The sequence below is a fragment of the Meleagris gallopavo genome, chromosome 1 (genome assembly GCF_000146605.3).
Source record: "Meleagris gallopavo isolate NT-WF06-2002-E0010 breed Aviagen turkey brand Nicholas breeding stock chromosome 1, Turkey_5.1, whole genome shotgun sequence".
NCBI lineage: Eukaryota > Metazoa > Chordata > Aves > Galliformes > Phasianidae > Meleagris > Meleagris gallopavo.
This window is the reverse complement of record NC_015011.2, coordinates 30,928,996-30,950,562: the sequence shown is the minus strand read 5'-3', so window position 1 is coordinate 30,950,562 and position 21,567 is coordinate 30,928,996. Positions and strand designations below refer to the sequence as shown.

The window sequence follows — 21,567 nt, the reverse complement described above, 5'->3', positions numbered from 1 at the left end:
AAAAAAAGAAACAACCAGCAACAACAACAACAAAAAAAAAAACATACAATTTTGAGGGTTTTACAGTTAAGTGAGAAGAACTGAGCACAATTTCATCTTCAGTTGGGATTTGGGAAAAATAATTGGGAAACTGCTTTCCCTAGATTTCACCTGATATCCCACAAATCCTGAAGCAAGAATAGCCAATAGAAGGATAGTAAGATAGAATTGCCAATGTGTCTGTTGGTAGACTTGTATTGGGACTTGGCTCCAAAGCAATGAGCCCAATAACTACCACAAAAATCAGTTCCATCAAATGCATGGAGCAGCCCCAGACACAGTCGTACCAATACAAGTATGATCATGCCAGGAATTAGGAGAGGGCAGAAACACAAGTCCAGCACTTCCACCAGGGAAAAAGGCTGTGCAACCAAACCACAAGCTGCTTAGCTTCAGGAATCACTGTGAATGCGTGCTGAGCTGGAATGATCAAAAGGGAGAAGAAACAAGGGAAGGCTGCAGAGGAACATCAAGCAATTGACCTTTCCACTCAGCCCTGCTATGAGCATTTGTTTCAAACAACGGCTGTTTTCTATAAAGCTGACCTGAAAACTGGTGTCTTCCTACTTCTGAGAGAATTTGTTCATTTCATCTTTTTACTGGCAAAAGAACTGTTATTGCTTTTTGTTCCCACCAGCCCTCCAAGAGCCACCTCAGTGCTGAGGAGGTGAACCGGAGTCTATTTTGGCATAAACCACAAGGAACACAGCTTGATCTAAGATCTCTGGATGAATTTTCATTGCTGGCAATCAAGAAAGTCATGGTTTTATTTGTAAATTAAGAGAGGTCTACAAGAAAGTCACTGGGAAGAAAAAAAATAGTAATAAAGCAAACACGGAACCCTACCATGTCATTTACAGTCTCTTTATAGATGAGAGCACACTTTATATAATGTAATTTGAGTTATAAATAATATTATTGCTTGTTTCAGCCAAAGAACTATACCTCATTTAATTAAGAGAATGGATGTGCTTGTGTTGTGTTACTCATTACTACATTGTAAAATATATCCATAATGATATTCTATGCAAAAATTACTGCACTGGCAAGGGAAAACGAGAGACAAAAAGAAATTATCCAAAATATTTCCAGTAAAAAAAAGATAAATGAAGAGAATTTGATTCCTTTTTTCCTTTAAATCAAGTAGCTGAAAGTAAAATTTTAAAGAAAATGAAGTAGGGGAAGAAATATGAATTGAGAGATGTGACTTTGAAATACAATATTTAAAATGGACCGTTTGTATCAGTAAATCGATGAGACAGGTTTAGCTGTTTCCTAAATCTGTCCAGGACTCAGTGTTTTCCATTCTCTTGACTGGTATGAATTTTATACTCAGCAGTAAGCTATACAATACTATATCCATTTCTAAGGCTCACTAATTTCAGAGGCCATTGATAAGGAATTACTATGTGATGTCAAAAAGAATATTTACCGCAAAACGGAAATAATCATTCTTTTCAAATACTGTAAATGAAAGCACCACACAAACACAGAACTAGAAAAAAATTGTCATCTTGTCCATAAATCTAAGAAAGTAACAGTGGAAGTTTTGTGGTATTCCTCTAAACCACATAAATGCTGACACTTAATTTTTACATAGATGACACCAACTTTTCTTCAGAAAGAAAACTAGAAATGAGATTTTAAGGAAAATAAAATTTTAAGCAATATAAAACAGTAATTTTTAATGACATTTCATAATATTTGGAACAGATTCTTTTAATCAGGAGCAAGGCAGGTGGAAGAAAAGTCAAGATATAAACTCTTGTGATGCAAAGTTAAAAGGCTGAGGGATGTGACTTGATTTTTAATGATATGGTGTACCCAATGAATATCTATAGCAATACGAATAGTGAGATGTGATATTTCCATGGCTCACTGTTGTGGCTGCCATTTCATGCAGGGAAGAGGTTGAGACTGAGACCTCCTCTTCAGATCAGAGATCAAAGTCCAAGCGACAGCCTGTACTCATGCCAAATCCCATTTTTAATAAATGCAGTTATAAATAGAACCTTGTCTATTCAGACCATGGATTCAAAGGGAGCCGAGCGTGTTTGCTGGTCATGTCCCACCTCTGACTGTCACTAGTTACAGAAAATGGCACAATTCTGTCACACTTGTTTGGATAGCCATATAAGCAAACCTTTGACTCACTTAGATACAGGTTGTTGAGGGTTTAGTGATTTGTGTTGACAAGGACGAGTAACAGCACAGATATATCCCCATGACTGTTAAACACAAGGATCTCAATGCAGGTCAATGCAGGGAAATCATAGCCAGCATTGATAAGCTACTTATACGTCTACAACTACAGTGAGTGTATAAACCTAGATCTTTAATCATAATCTAAATTATTATTATTTTCTAATCAGTTCAGTTTGCATTATTATTTCAGTCATCTGAGAACTACAACCAACAATTTCTAGTTTTGAGTATCTAGTAAACTTGTGGGGGATGTCACGATGAGAGACAATCAGCAGGCCAATGCCAAGACCAATAGACACCACTGAGAAAAAGGAAACAAAGGGTACCCTCTCCACAGAACCAGAATTGCAGAGGTATTATTGCTTGGAAGGGAGGGTTAGAGAAAATGGGAAGCTAAGGAACAGGTGCTCTGCAATAAATTTTATGACCATGGGAACATGATTTACATTATCCCTAGGCTGGCCAACAGCACAGTCAAAACTGAGCATCATGAGCATCTCAAAGAAAATTTTGAACCATAATGTAGCTGGAAAGAGCACTGTAAATCCTGGCATAGGCACCCTTTAGTGGCATTTCCCTAGCAGAATAGCAGCAAGTGTTGTACACATTAACAGTAATAATCAGAGGTTAAATGCATCCTAGTGCAGTACTTCTGGGAGGAAAGGCATCTGTCCTTCTGGGGTCTGCAGTGGGCAGATTTCTGGGGCATATAGAGAGTTGAGATACACCCAGAAGCACCCAGGTGCTAAGGCAGGGGAGAGATAGGCTTACAAGCCATGGTCACGGCTGCTCGGGTCTGGGGCGTGGAACACACAGTATTGCTGGGAATCATCCCTTCTACTGCTAGGGATCACCACTTGCTGTGAACATAAATAATGCTCCATGAGAGAAAGAAAATAGAAAACACAGTAGGGAAACAGTGCTGTAATTGAAATAAATTATATTTGAAATGGATGCACTTCATGAGGAGATTTCTACATAAGATTTTTAAACATATTTGGGGAAGAAATATGTTCGTTTATTTTGTATGTATACATATACATGTATGTATATACACTCAGAGTCATTAACTAAATCTCCAATTTTGTTATTAAAAATATCCTCATTATACTTCAGGTTTTTGCATTTCTGTACCATGGGAGAAGACCTTCCTGAATCTTCTTATTTTAGAATGTCATGAATTCTCAGGACAAATGAAAGGAGCGTGTCAAAATAATGGATAGTTCACTGGTTAGCAAACAGGAAGAGATTGGCAATTCCAGTATGGCAGAAAGGGCTTTATGGAATGCAGCAGTAGTTTTAACCTTTTAACTTGATTAGAGTTTCTGAGATATATAAAAGCAAGGATTTTGACAGTAGAATAAACTTCACTAAACAGTTCCTATTTATTTAGAAGTCATTAGAAGTCTGGAAATTCAAAATAATTGAAAGCTATTGGTAAAATAAGGCAGTGATAAACATTCATCAGTAAGCTAAAAATCAGTTTTAGCCATAAAGAAGCTATTAAAACTGTATTCCATGATAGTAAACTTTTTCATTCTCCATATATATATAAAAGTCCGATAGTTCACACAAGTCTGTGATTTTTGAACATAGAAAAAACATCACTTTGAGCATGAAGAAGAATGTACATTCAAAGACATAAATTTCAGTAATTTGGGGGCAGCACCATGTTAACCCTAATCTGTGTCTGTTGGCATATATTTCTCAGTAATAGCAAGGGCACTTTAACCAAGGATATACTGCTATTCTTACTCCTACCTCAACTCTGACAAACCAGAAATTATAAAGAATAATGTGTCTGAGCCTGTTTCAAACAATTCTTCTCATGACTTCTACATTTAGGAAGATCCTGGTTTCTTTAAAACTTGTATTTTGAGAATATTACAGAAAAAATAGGTTATACTGCTTAGTAGAATTCATTTAAATAATTATTAAAGAACATAGAACTTTTGCATGTTAATATCTGTTTTAATTTTTTTTAGATTTATTTAGATTTATTTAATTTTTTAGATTTATTTTAGATTTATTTAATTATGTCTGTTTAGAGCACTACAAAGGTTGATCGATTTTCACATAATTTTTTTTCTGGCAAAAGCAGTGACATTTTCATAGACTGATAAGTGATATTTTAACAGAGTAATTTGTTTTAACATTGCTCAAGATTTTTCACTATTAATATCTGAGACATAAAATATTTCTAACACAGAGTTCAGAATATTAAACAGAGGGCATAAATCTAGAGTACATCTGAACAATAACTGCTGGATTATATCATTGTATATGCTTTTCTGAATTTGGACATTTCAGAGAAATTTCAGTATATTGAACATACCTACATATTTTGCAGTAGCATCTTTTATCTCTTTGCTGGTCCCAAATACATTAAACTCAGTCACTTACTGTGTTATTATGTATAATATAACTAATTATGTTCCCCATGCAATTTATTCTGTTGAAATTTGGAAGGCCTGAAATATAATAAAATGTTAATTAAAATGGCACATGAACTCTTAGTGTTCCCTTAAGATTAAAAATAATGCTTGTCAGATTCATGTTTTTTGAAAGATTACAGCATTATATTATTTTAATATAATTGTGGACATAGGTATCTGGGACAAGCCCAGGATTCAGTGTCTATTGCCCACACAACCAAAAGGTGTTAAAGGGTTGCAGAGATCTCTCATTTGGCCTTCAACTGACATTGGAGCTGAAGCAGTATTGAAGTGCTCAAGTGTTGTTGATGTTTTTCATGAAGTACAGTGCTTTCTTCCATGAACTGTAGAAAGTAAGTGCTACTGATGATTACATTGGATAAAAGTTCAGAGGTTAAGCCCACAGACAATTCATGCAACACTCTTAGTGTTTATTAGTTTTGTGATATTCTGTAAAAGAAATCTGTAGGTATATTGCTCTGTGCTTCTATTGACAATTGGCATCTAAGTACATTATGGTTCATCTTACTGTGTTGGCCATCAACAATCACAAATGCAAAGCATTTTTGTATCCACTGTGAGCCACTGTTTTGAACAACACACTTTTCCTTTCTTCAGAAAAAAAAGAGTAGATGTCTTCAGATATCCTGTTCACTGACAAATTAGTTAGTTCTTTTAGTGCAAGTAGGCTAAAGTAGACTTAGGAGAAAAAGCAAGAAAAGATAACCAGATAAGCCTTTATACGAGTAGTAACTTAGTAGAACTAGCAATTTCCTCTGTCTCCTCTTCCTCCACTTAGTCCCCATGGGCTAGGGAAAGAAGCCTTTAGCCCTTGAGCACACAACAAACTGATTAAAGATGTTTCATGTGTCTCCCAGGAAAACTGGCCAGCATTGACAGAAGATCCCACAGAAATAAATGCAGGAGAAAAGAAAAAGAGAAGAAAAAAAAATAAGAGTATTGTTAATCTTCTTAATCAGTCTTAGATGATGTGAGAAAATGTGTGATCCCCTGTACAAGTGAGATCTGGGAAGAGAAATTACGGTTGGTTAATATCAAAAAAAGATCAAAGCAGATGTAATCACTTACTTCTCCTTCCAGAAGCAGTCTGCTATGGATTGTTGGGTAAAGTACATGGAAGGACTGACTGCAAAAGTTGCTTTGCAGCAGGCATGCTAACCCACGAGACATTATGAAAATCTTGCTTTTTTGATGCATATAAACAGGCATGCTAGCAAGAATTTCGGTCAAGATGAAGTTGGTAATACATCAGTAGCAATCTAAAACCTTTTTATTAAGATATAAGTAATACTGGATGCATTAAAGAAAATGCCTCCAAAGTAAAAGTGCCAAAATTAAACTCAACACAGGAAAAGCTTATACCAGTTAAAGACTCACTAAAAGGATTAAACGTTTAAATGAACAAGCAAACAAACGAAAAAGACATTTTGCTCATGTATAGGATGGAAATCCAATCTAAGTAAGGTCAAACAAAACAAACACTTATTAGAGAATAAAATTCAAACTGAATAGATAACAAAGGGAAAACAGTTGTAAATTTAAAATTGAGCTGCAAAACAGTTCAGCAGAAAACCTATTTCTCACCTTGGATGAATTCATATAATTCTGTTGGATCTCTTGTGGTGAACAGTAGTATTTGTGCAGGGACATCAGAAGGAGGCCTGAAAAGGACGAGTGAGACTCCTGCTTAAGAATTCATAGGGACATTCTGGAGAAGCTCAGTAAAGCTCTTGCCACTATTTTGCTCGCAGAGATTGGGGAGCTGCCTAAAATTACATTTTGAGGCAATAATCATGGGACAACAAAAGGCAAAGTCTAGTCATAAATCAGTAATTTACATAACATCAAGCTACATCACTTTTCGTTATCCTGTATAGCAAAGTATTTTGAAAAATAACTTGAAATTGATAGATGTTTACCTCATATTCAGATACATTTCTTCAGAAACATTTGCTGTATCTTAGAAGCAGCATATCTGCAATGTGATGCAGGAGTTGCTATGGTGAGTTCACATCTCTTATTTAATGCTGCACCTGAGTAAATACACATTGTAACAATCTCTGTTAGAGGTGCTATTAGTAATGTTATGTCAGCATTTCTATCATAAATACTTATTTTCATGTTGCAACTTCTCCAAAAACAAAGAAAACTATTCGTAGGCAAAATCCATAGAAGCCTTTGCACTCATCTTTTATTTTTTCACAGCTTCAATCAATTTCTGAAATCTTCTGTCATAAAAATGAAATAAACATTAGTGAGTTTGTTTCTATTCTTTTGTTGTTAGTGATTTTCATGACAGTCATAACACTTCCCATTTATAAAAATACTTTAAAAAATTGGGGAGGTTAATTTTCATTTCACTGTTCCAGTTTGTGCCAGTAAGCATTTAGTCAGGCATTCATTGCGCTACTTGTTTTACAGCCCTTCTGTACTGTCAGAGTGGTATAAAGAGACTTTTGTGTAAAGAAAAATCAAGTCTTTAGTTCACGTATTTAAAGGCTCAATTTAACTAACTGGCATCAGAAATTTAACTTGTAGACACCAGTATATTCTTCCTGAGGAATCTTATTTGAGTTCGTCTCCAGAAGAAAGAAGTACATTGCTGGAAGTAATAAAATATGTTTAACTTTTTCTCCTGTATTTGTTTTTCTAATAGTTTACTTTGAAAAATAGTAAGTAACTTTCTGAGATTTTTCTCTATGAGATTCCCCTATGCACGTCAGGATAACTCTTACATTATGCATTTGTATAAATTTGTATGTTGAAATAATTAAATGTTTTCATTTTGCGAGTTTATCTAAAATAACTTTTGTAGGAAATGTCTATTTTCCTCAGCATTGTCTCGTACCTTATAATGTTTTTGAAACAAAATTATCTTTGAATCAAAACTATTTTTTATACACATCCATTTTTGTTTGGAAATGCAGGGATTAAGTATTGATGGAAAAGTCAGAAAAGACAATAAAAAAAATCTTTTCCAACTTGCCTGTAAAATCAGATAATTATATAGGGATTTTCATATATGTTTGTATGTTGACATTATGAAGAGTATAAGTTCAAGTAGAACGGTTTATTCTGTACTTCGCAACAGCCAATAGAGTGGATACTCATTACTGGATTGGCTGAACAGTGAAGCTAATGCTAAACAAACATCTCCTTCCCATAAGTTAGGAAGGTTGGATGAAGAAGCTCAAACAGATCATAAATGTGCATCATTGGCTGGTAAGAAGAGAAGGATATTTTTTAATAATCTACTTCCAAAGTCAGAAAGAGAGAAATGGGATGTCACAGTTTTATCTCTAGATCTCTGTTCATGACAGGAGGACAGAAGGCCCAGAAGCCCACCAGCCCAAACAGGAAACAAAAGGGAAAGTAAAAAAAAAACCAGCAGCAATGATCTGAGGAAGAAAACAAACTTAGTTTATAAATTATAATAGCAAAAATACGAGTAAATTGGGATTGAAGATAATAAATCAAATAAATGAGAGTTTCTGAAAACCGAAGTTCTTACTCTGATTCACAAGGGAGCAAATCATAAAACCACAACAGATGTGTTTCAGATATTGCCTTAACTAAACTTAGAAGCGGGGTGTTAGCCAGCATGAACAAAGTCTGCTCATATAAAATGGAGTCATAGAAATCCTTGAAGTAATTTTGATGGTGTTTTTGGGTGGTGACCATTTAGGCTTATTCATCGATGTGCAAGAAATTCCTCTAAGATACTGAGTCACCATATTTGTCACTTTCTTTCACTTGTATGTATAAAACTATAGAAAGAAATACCGGAAGGAGAGGACTGGTGATCTTTAGTGAGAAGGTTTTCAGTCCCCAAGGATGAAACTCCATATAATATCAGCAGAGTAAAGCACCACAGCCAATCTCATTCATGATAAGACCTGTATGAGTTTTTCAAATAGGTGGCCACAAAAAAGTAGCCTTGTGCCATCTTGAGAAAAGCAACAAATATCATGTGCGATGCATAAATGTGCTCCATAAATGTACCTCCATCATCCAGTGGAGAGGTCAGCAGCTTCATGCTGAATCAGTAAAAACTTCCCTGGTCTTCTCACAGACAATATCAAGCAGAAACATTCTGTGTATATCCTTGAGATGGCAAAGATGTTTGCTATAATGTCTAAAACCTACAAGAGGTAGAGAGAAATCCAGATCTGTACTTAGAAAGTCATTCCAGTGTGATATTGGTTACTTTATGTATCACTTTTCTGAGGCACAATGGATCATTATGAAGTTAACCAAACATTTTCATAACTTTTCTTCTGTAATAAATCTAGCACTTCTTAGTAAACTTCAATGGTTTGCAAGACTTCTTGTTGTTACCTTCTCTATTCTTACAATAGAAAAACAGGTAAATCTGTAAATTCAACCTAATACGTACATATTTACCACAAATCTTATAGGATACCACTGGGTCACAGAATCTAGATCTTGAAAGTCATGCAACAGACACTCTTAGTACATAATTTACATGATTGTAGCCTGTTGCTATAAACTGCTAGCACCAAAAAGCAAAAATTCAGAACCACAACCTGATAATACTAGTCATATAAAAAAATCAATAGTATTATCAAAGTATGTATAGTTCAAAGAAGGGGAAGATTCAGTATCTTGGCAATACTGTGATATTCTCTTTCAAACCATGGAACACACAGACTTTTGTATGATATCAGCTGATAGACCATATCATAGATAAGCGTTCAGCTTTTGAGGGAAGGTATAAAAAAATTAAGATTTATGCTCCTAGGAAATATATTAAGAAAGTTTAAGCAGATTAAGTTCAGACATGCAATGAAAACATGAGCATTCATAGAAGTATTCATAGACTTTAACCAAACAAAGCATTCTACAGGCGCTAACTGAATTTCACAAAATCATTGTGAAATAGGGAGAAAATTATTATTACACTTTTTCTATCACCAGAACTAAAAACTGGGACTTAAAGTATCACGCCATTGCCATTGGTGAGTTTTGCAGGCAGTAATTGTCAAGATTACTATCTATGATTCATTTGATGGTTTGGATTTCATAACTACCATGGCCAGTTTCTCTAAAAAACATATAGAATCTGTAAATATGGTCTATTTTGCCTCAAAGTATTGTGCTTTTTTTTTTTAAGACATTTTCATAACACTGCAGCAAAAAATATACAATATTCCTGGTTCTTTTAGTAATTTGTGACTTAATTTATAGAACAACTCTGATTCCTACAATAGCCCATTTTCTGGTATTTTTCTTTTGTTTATCCAGAAATTACACTAGAAAATTTAAAAGTAATATTTCAGAAATAAGTGTTAAAGGCATTGGAAAAAAAGGAGAAAAGGGATAAGTTAATTTAAATAAATAAATAAATAACCAGAAAATTCTGCTAAAATGTGAAAGAAAATTTTGAAATTTAAAGGAACAGGCCCCTGGTTCTCAAGCCCCCCACACAAGCCCTGTCAAGAGGCATAGTTTTATCCTTCTTTCAAATCAGATTTATATGCAACATTCTGATCAGTGGAACAAAATTGCTGGATGCAGCAGAAATATGTTTTTTTTAATTTATTTTCTTTTTAGAAATTTTTTTTTTTACACTTTCGTAGTAAAAACAGTAAGGTGCAATGGGTTACTCAAATATACTTTCCTTTGCAAGTAGTTTAGTTTAAATAAGTATTTCAGGATTCAGTCCATGTTTCTACTTCACAATTTACTCTCCAATGACAGTGTAGGTGAAGACACAAAGCAAATAAAAAAGTAATCAGCTGATGGACACTTCCAGTTTGGTTTGATACAGGTGTCAAAGAACTCACACATCTTAACAACATGATTCATCTTGTACTCTGAAAACATCATCTCTGCCCTGAGCAATTTTGTTTTTGTGGCACTTAATGTACCATTTTGTTAGTTCTAATCTTCCATGCAAAAGTGAAGTTGGTCACATGCATAAATGCTGCCCACAGCAGTAGAAGAGACATTGGATGCAGCCCCTCCTGACAACTTACATTTCTGGCCAGGGGTGGAGGAAAGGAGGAATGACACCACCTCAGCCATCATCTATTAATGATCTGCCTTTTTCTCACTCCTGACTCCTTTCTGTGGAATTTCTAGAATTGCTGCAGAAAGTAGCTCCAAGAGAAGAGTCCTTTGAGAAACTTCTCTAGCTAATTAAAGTCAGGTGCTGACAGGCTGAAGTGATTCCCTTGCAGACATTGGCAGAAGAAAAGCTAAAACAGAGCTCAGAAAGGAAGTGTAAAGTGTGACTGGCTCAGGAGATGCAAACTTTCCCCTCTAGGTCACAGTGCTGAACCAAGTCCAGAACGGGGGTGACTGACAATTTTCTGTTATTACAAGTTACTGCTAAGGATGCTATGTGTAGTTAAGTGATAGCTAGTACAGCTGTCCACATCATAAAATTCTCAGTATCAATGTCACTTATTCACAATTTAAAAATCATAACCAGATCTGAAACAAGTTGTATATCTTGAACTGAACTGATATTCTAGACACAGTAATTCTTATTTCCTTCTTTCCAAAATGGGGAAGCTAGAGTAGCCAGATCTTTAACATCAAGCCAAATATGGACAAGTAGGAGCTCTATATACAAACACTTCTAGAAATAGAAGTACATTCATTTTCAAATTTAAATGTGACTAAGCAGCAATACACACAGACATTTCATCTGTACAGGAATATGGAAACTTTTCACATTCCTATTTCAATAGAATCATAGAAAGCAAATTTCTCACTTACCATGGAGCACTACTTGCAATAACAAAACAAATTTTATCTTCTGAGTCTCCTTGTTTTGCTGGAATGGAGGTGGGGAGAAATCCAGCCCAGTTCATCAACATGTTTAAATAGTGCCTTTGAGAAAGGATTCAGAAGCAAATATGTACCGTTGCACTGGGCAGCTGCTCTGGTGGATTTCCAGTTAAACAAACATCTATTGCAAGGTACGTCTCGTAATGAGGTTGTTTTCTCAAAACTTTTTCTAGGGTCATGGTCATCACCTGGGAATTGTGTTTTTCAGATTTACGAAATAACTAATCAATATTTGAGCAAAATTACACAATGGTATAAGAAATGATAATGGTGTATGGAAGTGCAGCACATAAAAGTAAAAACTAGTTTCTTGTGAGAACTGTTGGTTTTCAGATTTTCATTCAAAGTCTGCTTAACAGTAAGTACTCAAATAAAGTAGATTACAAAACTTCTACTAGATACATATTAACCTAGGAGGAAAAAAAAAGACATATAAACTACTGGTGACAGTTCACAAAAGCCATATATAAACACATATGCGTTCTATCAGTACTCATATATGTAATTCTAAATTATGATCAGTAGACAAGTGCAAAGTGAAAAAATATAGATAAATGCTGAAATGGTGAGTGGTCATTGCAGTGTGCTCATAGTCTTCTGAGCCATGTTTATTCAGTTTACTAAGCAAGGAAAAGTCTTTTACTAATAAGATTTGATTAAAAGAAATGTTAATTGCTATTGGAAATCAAGAACTGCTTTTTTCCTTCAATAATTTACACAGAGAAAAAAAAAGAGAGAGAGAGAAAAGACTCATTTTTCTCTCTTTTTCTCATTAATTACCATTTTAACCAGTAAGATGAATACACACATTTTCAGCTTCAGTAAAACAAAACTTTCCAAAACATTGTTATTTTCTGATTACTTTTATAGCTGCACAGAGTTATTACAGGTCCTCAACTAGTGCCAAGACTCTGTACTTTCTTTCTGAGTTCAGTGCTTAAACTGCAGTGAAGTGCCTGGCTTCACTACTCTCTGATTTTTAGCAGCTGTGTTTGAATTGAAAGCTTGATTGACAATTATCCCACCTTGATAGAAGGTTGATTACTTGGGCTATGAAAAGATTCTTCAGGCTATTTTCTAATATTTTGTCATAAACAATTATATTTTTGTCCCAATTTTTGATATTAACTCTTACTAGTCCCTGAAAAACCACAATCACAATCTTTAAAATAAAGCCAAAAGCATGAGGTGGTTGTGGTGGGGGTGATTGTTCAGTGGTTAGTAGTATTAGTTCTTGGATTTGCCTGTGTCAGCGAAGTTTTACCACTGATAAAATCAATTTTTCTCAGCGTTGTTCTGAACAAGAACTTTGATAAACTTTTACTTTAGCGTTAAAGGCAGGTTAAAAGCCAACAATAAAGGCCTTTTGATAACAGTGAGAGGGATGAGGAATGGAAAAGGTTCTTGCTGTGATCTAATCATAGTGAAATTACTAAAGGAATCAAACTTTCATTAATTGAAGAGGCAGTGAACTCCATTAGTCACAGTGCCAAAAATTTTGTAGTTCAGTCAAATAATTTTTTGAACTGGTTGTTGTAAGTAGTGCTGTTATAAGATCATTGTTAAAAAATATTATTCTCAATATTATTTTCTGAAGCATAAAAACTTTTTGTAAAGCAAGAGATTTTCTTTTTTTTTTTTTAAGATGAGAATGATTTTGACTTAAAAGAGCAACTTGACAAGGTTATGTTTCATTTGAAATTATCAGTACTTGATTTTAGACATCACCGTGGGTAATGTGAAGCACTTTGTAAGTGAAGGGCATATCAGCTATGTTTAGACTAGCTTAAGCATTTCTGACAGCATTATACTGGAGGCTGGAATTTGGTTTCATCCTGTCTGCCTAACATGGGTGTAATGAACCAGGGACTTCTGCCTCCTGCTTTTGCACAACCATCCTGAAAGAACATAATACAAGGGCTCTAAGTTACTTGTGAGTTCCACAATCAGTTTAAACTGGAACGAGCAGTGCTGGCTTACCTTTCAGTCTTCACCTGTGCCTACTTACTGCCTCTGGCATTTCTCTCTCCCATCTTCCAGATGTCTGTGCAGTCACATAATGAGGGGGAACAAGGCAATGCGATGGGCTAAAACTATACTCTTTTTTTCCTCTCATATGTATTTATGGCTATTTGCAGTCCCTGGGGAAACAGAGAAAGTAAAAACTGATTGGGTCTGTGGGAAGCTGGCACTGCCTCTTTTAGCATCAGCGTTTGCCTATGTTGACTCAAGGGAGCTGTGGGACTACAGCATTAGAATGGCCCCTTAGAGGACCATACCCAGCAGGGTCTGTGGAGCAGGAAGCATGTGATTAGATATGTCTGTCACTAGTTCCCTTCCTTTCCCAACATGTTTGGAGTGTCTGAAAAACCTGACTTGCTGGCACCAGTTATGATGCAATTTCACTTATACTCAAAAGCAAAAGGAGAGTGTTTTATATAACCCTACATGAACCACAAGTGCAACATCGTCACCAAGTCTGTGTAACCTTCCTGGGTCTGTGACAGTGGCAATAAATATTGACATCACTGCAAAGCCAGGCAGACTATCTGAGAGGTTTTCATGCCAAAATTAAACTGAAGTGTATTTTTAACTACATCCCACTGGTTATCCAGTCATAGACAGTCCTGACAACACAAGATTGTTAGGAGAAGGCAATGGTATTTGTTAGACCAAGATGCAGAACTCAGTAGGAAACATGCACATCTCCAGATGCTGGGTACAAAAGGCAGAGTTTATTAGGCTTTCAGGTACAGACCACAGTCACAGAGTATGAGTTCCCATAAGGTGACTTTCTTTGATTTCTATTTATATTCAGAAAGACACTTGGCAACATTCTTGCCATCAAGCTGTGGAGTCATTGAGGCACAGGAGTCCAAAAGGCTCACCTAAGTGCCTGGAAAGCCTCTCAGCCAAGGTTCTGCACATATTCATTGCAACTGCAATATGAAAGTAGGGATGTCATTATTACTGTTACTCTATTGTTATTATTTTTAGCTATTGCATACATCTCCTACAACTTCTCCCCTTGATCAAATGCTATTGCGCTAACAACTATAAAGATAGGCAATATTGAACTACATCTAATTCAATTTTTTAGTAAAGAATAGAGCTCAAAACTCAGGAAATCTCATGAATTAGGACTCGAAGTTGGAATGAAACTTTCCCGTGCAGAACCTCTCATGATTAGGTGCAGTACTGAAAGGTAGAGGACAATCTGCTGGGTCAGATACTGAGTGCCATCACATGGTGCTGCTGAGCTCACTGGGTCGATGGCTTGATCAGAGAGAGCAAAACCTTGCAGAATTTTCTCACTTAGGTCAGAGCAAAAGTATGTTCTTCACAAGGTAGCAGGAGGGATATGAAAACATGACAATGTAATAAACATCTTTCAGCTGGTATAATAAACAGTTTGGAGCCTTCAGAGCTGAGCCAGAATTATCTTTTTAAAGGAGGAAAAATGCAAAGCCAGGCATTGTCTCATATGACAAATGATAATAATGAGCAATAACAATAACATGAATCAGTGTTGTAAGTCTTCTGGTGATTTTACTTATTGTTTTTATACAAACTAATAAAGCATTACAAAAAGTGACTACCATGGGGTAAGAACACTATCAGTAGAAGTATGTGGTACTGACAGAGACAAAGCTTTTCTGGATATGAAGTTCCAACGGAAAAAGAAAAAAAAGTAAAAGCCAAAATATTTCATACAGAGTATGTTTCTGATCTCTTTAACCCTTTTTATATTTTGATCTTTTTAATTTGTCTTTACTATATCTCATTCATTAAATTGCAGTGGATAAATGACAGCTAGTTTTCTTTGAGGACCTGTACACTACTTTGCAGCTTAGCGTTGGAGATACTTCTCTATACAGTGTTCAAGTGAAATGGATGCACTACATTACTTGTTTTTCAGGTGAATTAGATCCATTAAGGACACAGAGACATCTTATTCTGAGGTGATGAGAATTTGTCTGCATGTTTTATTTTGGACAGATACATTGACAGTTCGTATTTTCCATATAAATAAATAGCAGGCATTACTTTTGGAGTGACCTATGTAAATATAATCTTTTTTAAGAGTGACACCCCATGCTGGTTTATTCTAAAGAGCTGACTGCTTCCAGAGTCTAAGTAACATTATTAAGTCGTGCAAAGTGTTATATGCTGCTGAGACAGTACAAATAACCATATTGCTCTCCTGCAGAATCTGCTAATAAAAGGGAATTCTGATTGTTTTCATGATCTGATTTTAATCTCATCTAATTTAATGAATATGTTGTTACTTTTATAAAAGGAAATCTAGTCGTAGGACTAGTTAAATCATAGTAAACACAAACATGTTCAAAGAAAGACAGACAGAGGCCTGTTAGAATGGACTTTCTCATTTTTTTCCAGCTAAGTCACTCGTCTGATAAAAGCTGTGCCCTATCCCTTTGCCTGCTTCTTTTCCTTACCTCTCCATGGGAGCTATAACATATGCTTGAGGTCACAGTCAGAAATGACCCATGTATTGTTAGTCCTACTATAAACTTTCTGTGTTAGTACCTCTCTGACTCCATGGACAGCCTGACTCTGTCTTCCCCATATCCCTGTGAAGTGGCTGTAGACAGGATTAATATAGACTTCTTCAAGCTGAACAAGTATAGTTCCTTCAACATCTCTTTGCAGGCCTTGCAATCCACCACCATCCTGGTACACTTCCTTCCAGTTTGCCAACATCTTTCTTGGACTGGGAGGACCAAAACTGACACATATTTTCAAAAGTTCCAGATAGAACAGAATAATCTCTTCTCTTTCCTTGGCCTGCTGGCTGCAATCTAACTAATACAACTCAGACAGCTTCATGAGAACTCTTCCTGCCTTTCAGCCTGTGATCCTGAATGGAGGAGTGGTGGAGGCCATCTCTCCTGCCCTGGCATGCCATGCTAGCTCATATAGAGACATTTGAAAGCTTTACATTATCAAACAAATATAGGCTTCCCTGGATGAGTCAACATGAGCAAAACTGCACATGTGTTTAATGTTAAATGAAAAATGATGAGCTCTCCACAGTCCTGTGTGGCTGAAAGTATGTTCACCTCATGGTAGAGAACTATGGACACAAGTCATAGTGGACACCTCTGCTCATGAAATGGGACAAATCCTTTTGGGACCCAGAGAAGAGGGGACAGGAATCAGGCGAGCTCAGGTCTGAAGGGCCTCCACAGGAGCTGGCAGCTTGGACTGGGGTCCACCTGGATGGAGAATTTCAGCAGGTCATATCTGAGCTGGGTTGCCTATGGTGAAGACTTCAGGATGCAGAGGTCAATGCAGCAGCTGAAAAATTAGGTACCTTAAATAAGCACAAAGACCAAAATATCAAACTAAGTATAATGTGGCAGCCGCTATGAGAAAGCGCAGGCATTCTGTCAGGAACCTTAAAAGACAGTTCTCTACACTAGGTAATTGGTACAGTGCAAAGAGAGAAACTGCAATGCATAGTAGATAGATCAGGATGCTAACACTTTTCAAATATACCGGTATGGCAAGGGGATAGGCCATTTGGATCCTACAGTGAAAAATTTCTGAGTGAGATATTATATTTAAAAAACACACAAAATCATGATGGTATCCAGCAGTGGCTATTCATTAAGTGAATTCATCATTCCTCTGCTCTGCAGCTTTGTTTGCTCTCTCTCCATGCAGAGCATGGACAGTATGTTCTTTCTAGCACACATGGACACTTTCAGAGCAAACAATAGAGACAAGTATACAGTGAAAATCTCTAGGTAGCCTCTGTCTTCACTCAGATAATTCTCAAAGCCAATAATAATTGTCCAGACAGCACACAATGTTCCCAAACATGCTCTGAAAATAATGGAGGGGGGATTGACACTACTGAAGTCATCATTTTTGTGAGGGCGTGGAACAAGTAGAAGACGGGGGGCAAAAAAATTAGAGAGGATGTATTTGTATATTCCTAGTATCATTCAAATAGAAATAAGTCAACACACGTTTTGCATGGTCAGACCCTCATTTATATAGTATAAGTAATATCTATACCCTGCCCAAAGCTCAGACTCATACCATCAACATTTAAGCACCTGACTGAAGTGTATCAGTCAAGTATCACACTGGCTTGTGACCATAAGCCCCTTCTATGTGGGCTGAATCATTGACTGAGATGTTACTGTCTCCCTCCATTGTGCTTATACATACCTTAAGACAAATTTTGTCCTTGGTCAACCATTGTAGTGAAGTGCCTTTTGTCAGGGAACAAAAGTGTCTAGAATCTCTCCCTCTTTATCTTCTACTTAAAAATATTGGATATTGATAAATACTTGCACTCTGCATTGGCAGGAATCATTACAACTGAGAGATGTGGTAATGTCCCAGACTAAATATTCTGTGTCATCCATAATCATGTTGAATGTGATAAGCACATTTTCACAAAGCACAATAATAAACCGATTAATATATTATAAATTACAGCCATCATTCTGAAATTCTACTTATTAAAATGAATCACTCAAGTTTTATTAAACAGTCTATTTTAGTTCTTCCCTAGTTTACCACAGGCAATTGCAAATGCAGCTTTCATACTTGTCCTGTGAAGCTCATTGATAACAGAGAGATTGGGTTAAACTTGCGGATAAGAAGAAATTATGTGTTTGGAAATGAAAAATAGGACATTGCAACCTTTTGTCAGAACATACTAGTAATTCTGATACAAAAAAAAATTAATGCATTTGCCAACTATCCTGTTTTGTTTTGCAAAATTTTTGAATACTGATATTTTAAAAGAACACTTTCATCTGTGTATGGGTGGCTGCATGTTTAGTGTATGTGTGAAGATGAAAAGATGCCAAAAGTTTTAGTACTTCCTACAGAAAATCTCCTCAAGTAATCAATAGACTATTGAGTTCCTCACTAAGTCTTTCCTTTTTTAACCTGCTTGTGATGCATGGTACATTGTTTGCCTAATTTCTGGCCGTGGCACACTTAATCACATTACTACCATCAGTAGTATTGAAGGCATCTTCAACATCTTTACATTTCTGCTTGTTTTCTTACACAGCTTCACAGACTTATCACAATGTCAGCTGGGAGAAACTTGTGGGGGACAGCTGGTCCAGATGCCTCCACAAAGCAGGGTTGTCACAAACACCAGGTCAGCACAGACATGGTTTATCCTTGCAAAATCTTGAAAACTCCCTGTGACTGCAACTTTGCAGCATCCCTGAGCAATTTGCCTTACCTACCTATAAAAAACTTTGTCCTATAGAATCATAGAATCATCAAGGCTGGAAAAGACTTCCAAGATCCAGTCCAATTGTCCATCTACCACCAATATTTCCACACTAAACTGCATCCCTCAGTACAACATGTAAGAGTTTCCTGAACACCTCCAGGGACATCACCACCTCCCTGGGCAGCCCACTGCAGCATCTAAACATTCTTTCAGAGAAGAAATTTTTCCTCATTTAACCTGAATCTCCTCTGGCACAACTTGAGGCCATTCTCTCCAGTCCTATTGCTAGTTACATGGGAGTGGAGGCTGACCCCCACCTCACCACAACCTCCTTTCAGGTAGTTGTAGAGAGTAATAAGGTCAACCCTGAGCGTCCTGTTCTCTAGTCTAAACAATCCCAGATCCCTCAGCCATTTCTCATAAGACTTGTGCTCCAGACCTCTCACCAGTTTCAGTACTCTTCTTTGGACATGCTCCAGGGCCCCAGAGAGTTTGTGGATGCCCTGTCCCTGGAGGTGTTCAAGTTCAGGTTGGATGCCAGGTTGCTGACAAGCAAGAGGCTTGTTTGTTCCAGTCTTTCCTTCCCTAGGGCCTATGATACCTGGCATCTTTGGGGTATCATGTGCTGTGCTGCAGCAGGGGCACTCCTGTGTACCAGTTGTCTTGATAGCTCCATCCCTCCACAGCTACCCAAGCACCCTGATGTGACTATAGAGAGAACTGCCACACAAGTGGATGTTAGACAGAGGTACTGAAGTACTGATATCTATTGTATTTGAAAAGGAAATGATCTCTAGTCTTGATTATTATTTTTTTAATCACGTTCAAAAAATGTATCCACAGTAATTTTCACAGCTGCTGCTGATTTGTTAGTACTTCTGTCCCCAGACCTCCCTGCTGTTTGCTTTATGGTTTACAATCTTATTTTCATTTGTTCAAAGAAATGTTTTTCTCTCCCCTGTCATTACATGAGGCACTCACATGAACAACAGCATGGGGAGAAAACTGTCCATAACCACACCCCTGTCAAGCATGCAAAGCAAACAGGCATGAAAGCGGGGCCCCCCAGCCCCTCTCACAGCCTCACTTATCATGACAAAGGTATAAACACGTTGGTGTCCATCTAAGAACTGCTTTAATTCATAAAGAACACCTATTCTATGCCACATGCTTCATAGGGAAAGCCTGTTTTCTTCATTAGGCCAGTTGCTGCAATGGAAAATACAGGCAGCTTTGAGACTCAAAGACCACTCAGCAAGTTTAAGTCCAAAATTTGGCCCATTTTTCCAACTGTGCACACAATTTAAAGCAAGATAGGAGCTCTGGTTGTAAACCATTTGCCTCCTAATATCTGGTTTTGGCATCTTGTGGTCTGACAGCCCTCAGAAGCAATCCCATTTTCATGGGAATGCAGAACTGAAGGAGACATAGTTTATTTTTGTTAAACTATTTGTCTGGGGCTATGTCAGTAGTCAGATGTTTTGGAGGGGAGAACATGAAACAACACACCACAGCCAGCAGTGGCAGGAAGCTGGAAGGAGTCCTGCTCCTCCATGCTTCACTGGGATGGTGATACCTGGGAAAAGACACCCAGAAGGTGCAGGGCAGCTGTGGTTCCAACAAATCAGCACTGGCTCAGGGAGAAACACAGCATAGGGAAGTGCCCAGACAGAAGTGCCAGTCCCTCCAGGCTGTCACTCCACCAGAGCTAACATGATCTGCTCCTCAGAGACTCAATGTCATCCCGGCCTTCCCACCTTCCCAGGAGTGCCAGGCTGAGGGCTTTATGACAGAGCCTACATGAGAGGGAGGAAAGGAGGTAAGGAAGAAGACAGGTGGTTTTTTTGTTTGTTTGTTTGTTTTTTAATTATGGTCATTACGTAATTGGATAAAAGGTAGTAAATTCTGAAGTAGAAAAGACTCATCGCAGACAGTGAAATTACTACTCCACAAGTCTATAGTGCAGTTAAGTGAATAACACTTGACATACGCCTCTGCAATTGCTATCATGGTAAATATTTCAGCTGGGAAACTATGGCACAGGTCAGGCACCTGGCTGCAGTCACACACTTCCGACCCAGCCCTACTGTGCACACCTCGCTGCCGTCTCAACATGTGTCTCTGCACCACAGAGATAAGAGCCATGCGGGAGCCCTGAGTTACTTCTTCCAGGTGCCATTTTCAAGGCTTATCACTATTGTGCTACTGCAAGTTTAATGCACGCTGGTCACTCAAAACTCAAGATTATCAAATGAAAGCACGATCAAGCCTGGGTGAAGCATTCTGCAGATACACATTTTGTAACAGCGCTAAGCTCTGAGAGCAAATAGCTCTGGAAGGGAGATGTTTGCCCTCAGTGTGCTCCAATAAACTGATTCACTTTTTTTTTTAACCTACTTTTTTTTAAAAAAAGCTGACGCAAATTTGTCAAAGGGAGTTGTTGGGGTGTAGCCGCTGTTGATTGGTTCATCTGATACACTCCCATTTGTCTTTAAATCACTGTCCAACTGCTGTGGATTGCACACAAGCAAACTTTTCAGCACAGGTGCAAATCCTAAAAGATAGAACCCACTTAGCAAGCAAGAGAACCAGCTCAGCTCACAGGTAAACCTAAACCATTTTTCTCTATAATGTATGATCAATTCATTTTAGATACCATCCACACCTTCCAAAATTACAAATGAGAAATGCAATCAATTAATCTGTAAATTTAAGTGCAAGATGAAAAATGGGCTCCTTAAGATTTACTGACATGGTGATTTATGTTGGCAAGTATTTGTGGTATTTCTTCTGAAATGAAATACAGCTTCT

The 21,567-nt window shown here is 37.1% G+C and overlaps 1 long non-coding RNA gene across 3 annotated transcripts; it reads right to left on the bottom strand.

Moving 5' to 3' along the window:
- Positions 1-5,045: 5,045 nt before the first annotated feature.
- Positions 5,046-13,662, bottom strand: LOC104909825. Of its 3 annotated transcripts, XR_004159823.1 has the most exons (6): positions 13,500-13,662; positions 11,448-11,561; positions 8,703-8,842; positions 6,620-6,733; positions 6,285-6,361; positions 5,046-5,705 (listed from the first exon to the last, which is right to left on the bottom strand). It is a non-coding gene; the product is annotated as an uncharacterized LOC104909825 (long non-coding RNA). The 3 variants fall into 3 exon arrangements; XR_002112029.2 differs by having other exon boundaries at positions 5,046-6,361; positions 13,500-13,659; XR_002112031.2 differs by lacking the exon at positions 11,448-11,561 and having other exon boundaries at positions 5,046-6,361; positions 13,500-13,649.
- Positions 13,663-21,567: the final 7,905 nt, after the last annotated feature.